The sequence below is a fragment of the Dendrobates tinctorius genome, unplaced genomic scaffold (genome assembly GCF_039654945.1).
Source record: "Dendrobates tinctorius isolate UK_male_01 unplaced genomic scaffold, ASM3965494v1 ptg000166l, whole genome shotgun sequence".
Classification (NCBI taxonomy): Eukaryota; Metazoa; Chordata; class Amphibia; order Anura; family Dendrobatidae; genus Dendrobates; species Dendrobates tinctorius.
Genome location: NW_027361833.1, coordinates 4,901,780 through 4,915,208, shown reverse-complemented (window position 1 = coordinate 4,915,208; position 13,429 = coordinate 4,901,780). Strand labels below are relative to the sequence as shown.

Here is a 13,429-nt window from a genome sequence, read left to right as displayed (position 1 = left end):
GTACAAAAGAGGACAGAGCTTTGGGAGGAGTACTGTACCTAAAAGCAATAAATAGGACTGAGCTGAAATACTGGGCACAGCTCTGACTACATGTTATATAGTCGTGTTATTCTCCTCTCACTTCTTGTAACCTACAAGTGTACAAAGATATTATATAGTCACCATGTGACTTGTGGGCCTGTGTAACTTCAAATGCCAGGGCTGAATTTTAGTCCCAGTCTGGCCCTGGCCACAGATGTGGGTATAAAAGGGATTTCTATCATTCTGCAAGAATAATCAGAGAGACTTCGCAAATCCACAGCTAGGAACATTCTACAGGATGTCAGCTTAGGGGACCACGAAACTAGCTGAAAGAACACAGATCTGCTCTATTGACAGTTGCTGAACCCTCACAGATGTCTTGAAGAATCCAGGTTTAGACAATCAGGTCACCTGGTCCCATACCTCACCGCTCTCAGTCAGCTTCCTAAGCTTGTCATTACCTCCTCTCTGTGGGTGCCTGCAAAAAGTGGGGTGCCATTGGTGGGGGATAGTCGGCCTCAGAAGCCCAAAAGTCACAGTTGATCTAATCCAGGTAAGTCAGTGGAAAGGAGAGACTCTGTAATTTGCACCATATTGGGTATTTTGCTGGGACTGTTCAATATGTTATTGTTTATTGGTGGATAAATAAATTATTGCCACACTGTTTTATCCTCACCCTGTGCTGTCTGAGTAGTGTTCTGCCCAAGGGAAAAGAGAACGGGCGTTCAGTGGGATGTGCTCTGGTTCATGCAATCTTTCTAAAGACCCCTGGGCCAGCAGACGAGAGCACCCACTGATCTCAGTGTCTCCCCAATAAGTACAGTATATCACAATGGAGCAATAAAAAATAATAGATTTCCTAAATGCCTTTTTTCGGGCAATAGTGCTATGTGTAAATGAGAGTTTAACAGGTCTTTTTGTTAATATATAAAAAGGGTACCACGCTGTACACAAAAACTTAAAACATAAAAGTCCACAAAAACCACCAACAAAGTGGATCCTTAGATAATACCAATTGCAACAAGTTATCTGAAAAATATATAAATTGCCTACTGAACTTAGCAGCATTCCTAATATACGTACATTCCAGTAGGTAAATTGACATACACAATGTGATCCAAATCTAATGTATAGAAGTGCTGTATACAGGTGCCATCCACGGGACTGCTCTGCTTACCCTTGCTTGGTGCTTGTCGGCAGGTTCTTGACCTCACGAAGTGAGGTGAGATGCATGGGAAAGTGGAGGAGAGTGTAGGTGCGGATAAGCAGAGCCAGGGGCGTCCCTGGTTCCTCAGCAGGAAGGAAAAAATAGCCAACCGGAGTGATAGGAGGGTCGGAAAGAAACCAACACGTATCAAGGGACTCCGTCCCTCTTCATCAGGGTTACCGTGTCCCTACTAGCATCGTCAATATATACACACACGCGCTGCCAGGACCCACCTGTCTCCACCTGCGTCTGCCCAATATTCCTAATTACCAAATATGTTAATTCAAGTGGCGTTTTAAGAGTTTATTATTCACCCTCGTGATATACTTAAGTGTGCAAACTGCACACAATTTATATTAGGTTCCAAAGGGTTCACAAATAGAGATGCTCAATAACCATTATGAATGAAACACTATTGTTTGAGGAGTGCAAACTATGGTCAACAAAAAATATGTAAAATAATTATCTAAAAGGTAAAAAATAATAATAATAATAAAAGTAAATCTTTATTGGTGTCAAATAGAAAAATGTTAAAAGAATAAAAGTTGACGTATTAAAATGATGTGCCCTCCAGTGTATGAACCAGTCAACCAGATCATACATACTGGAAAAAAACAATTGGACCCTCATGGTCACATAAGTATGCATGGTACTAATATGAGAAAATAGGTCTTTTTGTTAGATGAAAACTCTTCCTCAATAGAAAAGAAAAGGTGGCAATTACACAACTCCAATTTGGAACAGCTCATATTGCTCTTAGGTATGGTACACATAGTATCATTGTTCATTTTAATTGCTTGAGATTACAGTGTTATAATGTGTTACTAATTAAAGTATCTTCAGTTTTAAATAGTTTATTATACAATGTAGAGAAGTATTAGAGCATATAACATAAAAAAAAAATGAAAAATCACATTTTCTGATACACGTGTTTCTTGTATTTATTTGTGCATAAAAAATAAATTGAATGGCCTGAAAAAAAAATCATCCAGCATAGTTGGAAATGTCATCCATGGAAAGGCCTGTGGTGACTGAAATTGTGCATGTAAGTGGGATTCGGTCAAGTTCCTAAAATGAATTTTTGTAATGTGGAGAATCTGCAGAAAAAAAATCTATCTATCTATCTATCTTTATCTACTGGTCATTAACTTCTTTGGCACAAAGAAATGGTATTTTCAATTCAAGCTAAATTTAATAGGCATGCACCATAATTACTACGTGGTTGCTGCATGTTTTACACATGTTCACTGAAACCTAAAATGGAGCTATGGCTACAGGGAGAAAATACAGTTTTATTCTCCCTGTAACCGCTCACTAACAGCAGCACACCACGTAGCTGCTATGGGGGACCCAGGTGCCAGCGGTGCAGCAGCGGGTGACAGGAGGCAGAAGTCGGCTGCTGCGGCTAAAGCTTGTCCCCACTGCTAAAGAGAAATGAATATTCACTCTTCCCCACACCCCCTTGGCATTCATTTCCCTTTTTAATAGCGGGCAGTGTTAGCCGCAGTGTTAGTGTTAGCCGCAATCTTTACTCTCCCCTCCTTTTATACGTAACTGATTCTGGTAATATACAATTTATACAGAAACTGATAATCAGTGGTGTAGGTGGTATTACACAGGGCTCAGCATTCTGAGCTCTGCTAGAACTGCAGCAGAGAAATCTATAATTCTATCTGCTGCACCCAGCATACTAAGTGATATATCTCTGGAATCAGGGTCTCTATCCCTACATCATGCTGCTATCATAGCAAAAACCTGATGACAAATTCCTTTTAACATAAGTTGTGACCTAACATTTTCAAGATAAGATCTCTACAACAGGACAGGAGAAAGTAAAAACTATGTTTTATTCAGCTCGGCAGACACTATTCCATGATATGATCAGTAACTGGTGAAAAGTCCTCTTTAAACTTAAATCTACATTTGTACATTTTATAATGTTGCTGAGTGGTCCAGTTACATATCATTACCATTATGCCTGGTGAATACAGAGTATAGAGAAGGTGGTCTTATGGTGCTAATTGTGGTTGAGGCGTTGTCTTGCTACTTGTCACAACCGAGTCAGGGTATTTCTAAATGTCAGGGTGTGTGTGGTAATATTGGTGGTTAGGACCTACTAAAAATGATCTAAGGGAGGACAATGTAGGATCATTGATTATTGATCATTGATGTGTGTGTGAGTTAAAGGGGTGTTTCCATCTCCAATATCCAATCCCAATTATGTAGTAGGTGCAATAATAATAATATAGCAAATACCTCCAATTAGTAATTCAGTATAGTTTTTCTGATTCGCTATGTCACTTCCCTCATGTGAAGGCATTGCAGGACCTTAGGTATCCATGGTTACGACCACTAGCAACTAGCTGTCACTATATCAGTGGTCGCACCCATGGATACCTAAGGTCCTGCTAAGCCTGCACATGAGGAAAGTGACATAATGAATCAGAAAAACTATACTATATTTGTAATTAGAGGTATTTGGTAATATTTTTATTATTACACCTACTACATATTGGGATAGGATCTTGGAGATGGGAGTACACCTTTAAGGCTAGCCCATCTGGTCTGATTACAGAGAAGAGATACTGTAAGAGAAATTACAGAAAAAGGTTTGTGCAGTGCATGTATTAATGGATATAGCTGCTTTAGCGGCACTAGGGGCCCTACAGAATTGGCCATGCTCCAACTTAGTGTAAACGCTGCGCTGTTTCTGCTGCACTTTTGTGCAGAAAATACACTGTATCTATCAATTCAAGCAAAGTGGATGTGATCTGATGAAAAATCTACATTTACTTGCAGGTAACGAACTCTGCTTTTAGGCTAAATTCCCACGGTGAGTATTTGGCGAGCTTTTGATGCTGCTGTTTTTTCGATGCGTTTTTGAGTACATCTTTTACATGTATTTTTATTGCGTTTTTACCGCTGACATTTTTGTCTCCTTTTGGTATGTCATGTTTTAAATCAACCTGCTTTATTTTGGAAACTTCCTTTAACTTAACTTTGGTAAAACTTAATTGATATTGAATTACGGTACACGTGCCTTTAGCATATTTACAGCACTGAAATCTCCTAAAAAAACTTATATGCATATTTTTATTTGCAGATTTTCCCCATCTTATTCGAGTCCATGGGGAAAATCTACGAATAAGACCCATGTTTACTGCAAGAGAGACGGACACATTGCAGATTTCAAAGCGCAGCGCGGGTCAGTCAGCGCCACGTGAGAAAGAAAGTACAGGGGCCATCTGATTTCTACAAATCCCATCCACTTTGCTGGAACTGTAAAATGTCGCATTTTTTGGCACAGTGAACATACTGTATGCAGCCTAAAAAACTCTCCAAATAGTCATTATGGGGCCATAACCTTAGATGTATTTTTCGCTTCAGTTTTTTTTCTAGACATATGGGAGGAGGGGGGGCTGAAAAATAACAAGCAAATTTTTATATAAAGTTGTAGTTGCATTTTTAGGGGCGGAACAGCAACATTTCTCCACTTTAAAAAACCCTACCTCGAATGCACTCTAAAGACGCATCAGAAAAAGGGAAAAATTCATAAAAGAGCAAGAATTAGAGCACATTGCGTATTTTGGTGTGGAATGCAGCAGAAAGAATATAGTGTTTCTGCACATCGGAGCACGTCTTTAAGGCTATGCCTGAATCATGTATTTCCTTTTAATATATACATGTCAACATCATTTATTTAACCAAAATATTTCCTGTGCATATTTATCGGCTAAATGTTGATGGGTGAGGCTATTACTCGAAAATAATCACAAAGTTGTGGCGAAAGTGATCTGCAGACCTCGGCTATTGTATGGGTTAAAATAAGAGTCAATCCCAAATTTTTTTGCTTTCAACAATTCAGCATCCTCTCGCCAGTAGGTGGCGCTGATGCCCTTAGAACTATTTGGCACTGAACTCTCAACCAGCGGGAAACACTCAGGTTAAATTTCACCATCCAAATAAACAGGGCTTAGGTTTCTTTTTCGCGCAGGTATTGGTAAATATGTTGCTAAAGGATCCACGTCTCTCAGTGTATGTGACTAGGTAACTAGACACAGGGCGCCGCTGTGCATAGCTTATTAGAACAGAAGAAAGATTTCCCCTCTTTGCTACCCTGTTCGGATCATTTATTGTTAACCAGGCTAACTGCAAATAGAGGTGGAAGGTCAGGAAACAGATTTTAGAGAGAAGCTAATTTTTAAACCTCTTCAATTCCGTGCTGAGCTTTTCCAGCCTTTGTGCGCCATGTGTACCACCTGCAGATTGTTCCTTAAAGGGGTTATCTCACCACCTATCCAAAGGACAACTGGGACCCTCACCCATTGCTAGATTGGGGAAATTTTAGCCTTGTTGCAAAATATCACATTAGATCATATGCCCAACTCTAAGAGATTGCTGGAAAAAGCCCAGCGCAGCATTTAACAGCCCGATAGGGAGCAAATAGGGAACGAGTCTCACATGCGCACTGCTACACCACTTCAATCTCGGACCCCCACCTATCAATAAGTTATCAGCTAATCTGTGGATAGGCCTCCTCCACAAAATCTTAAAGGGGTTGTCGGGAGAAAATAAGTTATTATTTTCTCCCGACAACCCCTTTAAGATTTTGTGGAGGAGGCCATATACTAGAATTCCAAATGCTACATATATTAGGAGATATTAAGATGTGATCTGCTAAATAAAACAAAATATCTCTTTTCAAAATATTCCCAAAATCCGTTTTCTAATCTCCTTGATATTAAAACTGCAGCACAGCAAAATTCAAATTATTATTATATATGGTTTCACACCCAAACACTTTACGAACATAACCGTTGAAATATGATCTGTGATCTGACGAGTGCAGGCACACTCCGTTTAGAGTGCCCGTCGGCCATTGAAATCTAAGATTTGTATTACTAAGGTTTGCCAGGTTACCACACTAGGACACTAGTAAGGTTGCTATCGAGCCTCCTGATGATCCCAGAGGGGTGAAACGCGTCGAGGCGTATTTAGGCTATGGGGAGGCTGTTGGAGTATACGATGAGTATCCCATTTTTATTTTGAGCTTTCCACCGATGATATGTTCTATCCGCTTTTTGATAATATGATGAGATCTGAAAACTGATGGTGTGGATATAAGCTCTATATGTGTTTTTCGACCCTGGCTAAGTTTATTAATCATGACCTATGAGGATGTGGTATTTTAGACTATACATATACATGTCTGTGAAGCAATACACATGCTGCGATAATTAGGTGGATTGACACATACTGTTTGCAGCTGATGAGTCATGATGTATTGTACTTTTGTCAGTCATATTTATATGCCTGAGCCATGAGTCAGGACAGCACTGTCTCCCCATAGGCCTATCTATTCATGTGTTCCTTTTTATGTGTAACATTTTGTGGGTTCTAGGGTCCCCCTTATCGTAGGTTTGTCTCTGTTATTTGGCAGGGGTTCCCTTAGCATCGGGGAAGGGACTTCATTAGTGGTGCTAGGGTAAAATAGGGCCCCTAGGGACAGCCATCGTTGAGCGGGGGCGCCACAACGTTCCCCCTAGGGTGCCAACCTCCGCGGTTAGGAAGGTGATAATAGGTTACCTCAATAGGGACTCCTAGGACATTCCCCACAAATCATTTTAATATATTTACTTTTGGACACTTTTTTTGTTTTGTCTTTTGTGTTCACTTGTGGTGTAACCCTGGTGGGTTTTTTATTAATAAAATATTAGTTTTTAGGGTATGCTATATGATTTCTATCACCATCATATTATATTATATCTTAAAGCAGTACTCCTAACATTTTTTCCCTAATTCTGTCTAACGATCTATGCAATGCATTGTAGGTGCATTAATATATTTACAGATCGCCGTCTTCCATGGTTTCCAGCGCATCTCCTGTCCTCTTCTAGGTCATGTGATTTTAATTCAGAAAGGGGGTTTAGGGGTCACCAAGAAGTCACTTTCTCGGTGAAAGTACATGGAGCCTGCGTCTCCATAGGCTTATATTGAAAAAGTATCACCGTCCCGGTATCAGCCGGCAGAAGAGGGAGTGCTCATGTGATCTAGGAGAGGACCGGAGCAGCGCTGGAAACTGGGCAAGATTGCAATCTGTAAGTATATTAATGCACCCACACTACATTATGTAGATAGAAATCATAAGGGAAAACAAATGTTAGAATCTATTAATATCTTAATTTAAAAAAGTCTTTCCCCAAAGGCCTTAAGCCTAATTCATATTGCCATGTAGTACCTGTGGTTAAAGTGTAATCTATCTAATATCTGCCCACCAAGGTTCTACTGAACTGGACTGAGTTCGCCATAGATGCAGGGCAACCTGTGCAGCCGCAGAAAGGCCCAAGAGGTAAGGAGACCCTCTTCCATCTCCTAAGCAGGTGGAACTATGTTTCAATGTGAGCTAATGGACTGCAAAGGGCCCATATATTGTTCTTGCACCGGGGCCCTCTCCTATTTGCGTCCGCCCCTCCACAGATCACTTTGGTGCTGTAAGTATAGTTTTAGAGGAGGAATACAAACAGTTAAATTTGTCTGTCTAAACGAGGCCACGGACATGACAAATAACATTAAAAATAATAAATGGTCCGGTGTTAGCACATGATCGCTTCACAATGACTTACTGTCCTATAAATGAGATGATCAATCCCAACAAAGTGGACAATTACGCACCGCCGGTATTGTTAACCCCGGTGAATTATCCATAATCATTATCTGATTGGCAAATTTATGGTGCAGTTGTGATTGGAGATCAATTATCATTTTAAAAATGAAACATTGCAGAATTTAACTTGAATTGGAAGCCATGGCAATTATAAGCAGTTGGCCAGCTTAAAGATAATCTGTAATAAAATATCAGATAGTCATTTAATATATTAACCCGTGCCGCCCTGTGCTATAGGAACCGTGAGAATTTCGGACTATTCCTAGTTTCCCCTAACTTTGCATCGCTCTGATTTACTTATCTGACTTGGTAATTCTCCTTTAAGAAATGAACTATTCCCTATGAATATTTAATGTACTTTGCCTGCATTATCCACATGATGTGGGTTGGAGCTTCACTTAGACTGGGAGATCTGAAAGGTGCTGGAGAGAAGCAGCGACATTTTAAACTACCTTGTGATTGCAATCCCTGAGTGGAGCTGCAAACATTTGCGCTGACAATACGAGATGACAAATAAGGCGAGATGGCGGCGCAGGGGATGAGTGGGGTAGTTGGTTCATTTCCATGACAATGCTGGGAACACAGTTGGAGGCTGCGTTTCTCTGCCTGGTGCACTTCTCTGCAGCAATCAGCCCTACCAGCCCAAGCCCTAAGTGTGTGCATTTGTCTCTGATTGTGTAAGGAAAATGTTCCCAAAGATTTGTCTTGTAGAAATCCTTACGTTTGTGCGGCCAGAACAACTGCACCTCTGGGGTAAGTTCAAGCATGTAGGGTTTCATTGTCCAGGCTGCCTTCTTCATTAATGTTCTCCTCCATATCAGACCCTCCTTCAGATGGTGCACATGTAACATGCATGTTTTATTATATTGCATTGCTCTTCTTTATTATGTGTTGCATGCATTTTTGTTTGTGCGCTTGTGGGTCCATTTTTAACTGTTTCAACTCCCAACACATAGAACATTAAGATAAAATTGTCATCAGCTTACTAATTGGACACCTTTCCCTATGTGAGATTGCAGCGTATCATCTGCTCCGCAGTGAGAGCTTGTGACACGTACATTGCCATGCTTGGAAAAGAAAAAAAGTGTATAAAATTAGAATGGTTTTGTCCCTGACTTGTAGGCCTGGGAGTGTTATATCTGGAAAAGTTGAATTATACGTCTGACTCGGTTACAGGGTATTTTCCTGTAACAGATTTCGCAGGCTTAGCCTAAACACCATGATATATGGTTTCTATATAGCAAACTGTTTAGATCAATATTTATGTTGATAGTATCATACTAACAAATGGTTAACGCTGATTACGCTATATGTGTATAGTCATTATTACATTGGCATTATTATAAACATGACCTAAACACCATAGTGTCATTTTAGTAGTCACTGACAGTAACACGCAGCAGTAACATGATCATTATTGTATTTGTTTATATGTATATATACTACATATATAATCGAGACATGCAGAAGAAATGTAATAAATATACATATATTGTAATTGTAATATAAATGTAATTAATATGTATATGTGGATACTAGATAGATAGAAAGATAGATATCTGATAAATGAATAAATAGATTGATAGATCAGTGATAGACAGATTTATAGATAGATAGATAGATAGATACATGATAAATAGATTTTAGATAGGTAGATTGATTTGTGATAGATAGATAGATAAATAAATTGGTATGTGATAAATAGATAAATTGATAGATGATAGATAGATAGATAGATACATGAAAGATAATAGATAGGTAGATAGATAAATATGGGATAGATTGATATGAGATAGATCTATAGATAGATATTAGGTAGATAGAGATAGATAGATAGATAGATAGATAGATAGATAGATATGGGATAGATAGACAGATAGATAGATAGGTAGATAGATAGATAGATAGATAGATAGATGTTCTCTATATGTTTATTGCTTGGCTATAATTAAGAAAGGGGTACGGGGTATCTGAAATCCAAAAGTATGGCTGCCTTAGTAAGCAGACTATGTACTTTCCGTCAGTATACTGTAGCTGCTTTTCCTCCCACACAAGTGACGAGTACTTTTATTACACTTTCTGGTGAGAACATTTGTAAAAAGACATAACATGATTTATTCCATTTGTGTCTCGTATCTTCTTAATATCATTTACAATGGTGTGAAATCCAATATTTACTAAATACTGTGATTCACATCCCTATAGGCCTTTTAAGTAGTTGGCAGATTCTTTTTTTTTTCCCCATGTTCATTTTCCATAAAATTGCAGTTGAGCAGATTTTAACATGACGATCCTCCTTACTTCAAGACTGATACAAACATTTGGTAGACAACGAGTTGCTTGAGTCATTTTGCGCCTTAATTATGTTTGTGTAAATGGCGTTCTGCAGTCATTTAGTCTGTATTCGTGACTCGGGCTTGAATGATAGCTATGGATTCCTTTGGAGACTGGGATTCTTATCAGATGGGCTTCTTGCATGATCAATAATGCCATTAGGATTAGAGAAGCAGCACACGTACCTATATCTAATTAACCTGTTCATGTGAGGGTAACTGGCAAGAGAATTGGAGATCCGGGTAAACCAAGCAGATAGAACAGTGGCGCTATACACACATATAAAATCCTTCTTTTCAATATTGTTATTTTACTGGCATAAAAGATAAACATAGAATAAACAGTGACAAAAATTGCTATTCTTTGTGGAAACTCACTTTGTAAATTATTATTTGTAAAGAAGTGAGAACGTCTCCCTTCTTGTTTTCTTTCTTTATTACAGCACAGTGAGGGGAAGTCAATATTTCATTGTCTTTTGAAAGTGGGAATTTGGAACCTATAGGAACTAATGAGACGTTGCGTTACACGCTGCGGCTGCAATCTGATTGGTTGGCATCTGGGAACCTACAGGTGTTAATACTGCGCTCTAAGCATATTGTATAAATGTATGCTCTACCTATACCTAGCTCAGAAATAGCATTATATTTGTGTTATACTTTGCAATATTTAATTTGGGGAAACAAATTTGTCAAGCCAAGGATCTCTAAAATGCACACAAAGCCAATCTGAGCCAAACCCAAGAATAAAATATTTAGAAAAAAATTTGGAAAAGAAAAATGTTTTCACAAAATTAATAATGGTGAAATATTTCACACATTTGATGGTAATGCTAGCCTACATTATTCTTAAAGGCAAAACCAGAAGAAGTGCGTAAACACTGAACAATCTGGAAGACATATGTTCTGCCCTACTGCCATCACTATCGGGCCCTGCTGCATAAAGGGGTCCAATGGCACTTTGCACATAAGAAGTCATTATTCTTCTTATTACTGGCACATGGTAGGTGGGAGGCTCTGCTACAGATTTTGCATTATGGCCTAAAGCTTTGAGTTACACGTCTACTTGTAAGACTATCGGCTGACTGGGAGCGACACAAAGCCATTTATCGGTGAAGAAAGTCACACAAAACTTTTAGTCTTCCTAGCTCCTGCTACGAGCCTTACTCCACCTTTAGGAGCTGGAGATATTTGTAGAGAAGGCCTGCGAGATCGGAGAAATATGGGGTTAGTCTTGGTACAGTGGCCACATTATGCAGAATAAAATCAGCCTGTTGTGTAAGGAGTCTCAGACAATGCCCTCGATGTGTAGAAAGTGGCCTCTGTTCAATGCATGATGCAAAGATGGAAGGAGAGGCTGGAGATTACAAGAAAGAAGTCATATTGCTTTTCTCAGGACTTCTAAATAAATGGAATGTAGTTTCCAATATGTCACAGTTACGAGCACTAGCTTGTACATAGATTAGTTCGTGCATTATACTTTATGCACTTTATACATTTATCTGCTTAACACATTAGTACTTTACAAGATTTCCTTCTTTCATACTATTTTATGTTTTGCCCTTTACTTTTTGTTATGTGCTGACAATCAGGAAACATATAGGTGGATATCTATGCAATAGCCCGTGTATGTTTTATATGTTGTTAGTCTTCTGTCCGTTGGATGTGGTGTGTCTTTTTTTGACCTTTTTAAGGCAATTTAAATAAATTTTGAATTTTATATATACCGTACTAAGTTTTTCTGTGATTTCCTCTATGGCACAAGACAATCCTGGACATACCCCTCTCTTAGTATTGTAACATTTTGAAACTTGAAAAAAAGATATATGTATATGTACAGTACATATGTATATATATATATATATATATATAATAGCGATGAGTTAAGTGTTTTTATGATAGCGATGAGTTTTGTGTTTTTACGAGTTTACACATTATATATATGTATAATGTCTAAACTCATAAAAACAAAAAACTCATCACTATCATATGTTGACTCATTGTCTGCCTTGGTGTAAGTTTATCAATAGATTGACCACTATTGTTGGTTGTGCAGACGTGTCTTCCAGGCCTAGCTGTAGAGAAAGACTATCAGGGAACAAACAGGCCATGGAAGTTCTCAATGCCATTCCATAGTTGCCTCCATACTGAAATAAAGGGATAAAGAAATACTCCAAGGCTTTGCTTAGCTATGGAAACCTAGATCTGCTTAGGGCTCGTCTACACAAATATTTTTTTATATTTTTGTTAGCAGAACTGATGAATGATGAATTGGACAACAGATTCTATCCAAATCTAGGTGACGAACACCTGGCATGGTCTATCAGAGAGATTTACTGTAAATAAAAAAAACCTACCATATTCTGCAACCCGCCATACTCATACCACCACATCAGTCTATACCACACTCTGCAGCAGTCAGTGCAGGAATCGCAGCAGTTTACTTTACATTTATACCTCTCTTCTCACTCACACATGTAAAGATAAAGCTATCTGCTTGTTCTGGAACATCTGCTTGCAAGTCTGGGTTGAAGGCACAAACTGAATCATTGCTTCCATAACCTCCATGTATGATGTGGCAAAATAATAACCAAAAATCATCCTGCGTGAGACTTAGATATCACAGACACTTTTTTTCTGCAGTATTAACTTTTTAGAATCAATGTAAAAAAAGTATTAAGGTCGTCCAAATATCTAATAGTGCAAATATAGATTGTGTCAGGCCCAGTTTATGTTGTTTTTATACTTGTCCATTCTTATATATATGGGAATAGATTCCAGGATAGGCAATAACTTCCTGGAAGAAAGGTAAAGGAAAATGTTTCCCTTCTTCCCTAGAATTAATAATCATTTTTGGAAAAATTTGTGGAAAAAGAGCCTAAATTGTGACTCATGCTACGGCATACACTTCAAGGATGTTCCCAGGGCTTTCCTGACACGTGCTATGCTGATATGCTGAAGATGTCAACCCTCTGTGCCTTGTCTTTCTTCTAATATACTTTCAATGTGTTGAGAATGGTTGAAGAAATCCTGTTCTTCCCCTTTTATTTCTCCAGGGGACATCCAGGAGGTGGTAGGTGGGTAATGTGACATGAGCTTGTTTTTTGTAAATGAAAAAAAATATTAAGTTTAAATCTGACTTTTTATGCAGTTTGGTGGTCTACAGGTGTGAGATGTACTGAATGTAGCACATTGTCTAGCAAAAAA

At 38.6% G+C, this 13,429-nt stretch overlaps 1 long non-coding RNA gene across 2 annotated transcripts in view; it reads left to right on the top strand.

The window, feature by feature from the left end:
- Nucleotides 1-8,307: 8,307 nt before the first annotated feature.
- LOC141053643 (uncharacterized) overlaps nt 8,308-13,429 on the top strand; it is a 67,843-nt gene continuing 62,721 nt past the window's right edge. For both annotated transcript variants that reach the window (XR_012221247.1, XR_012221246.1), the window contains exon 1: nt 8,308-8,645. This is a non-coding gene — a long non-coding RNA (uncharacterized lncRNA). The remainder of the gene's footprint in view (nt 8,646-13,429) is intronic.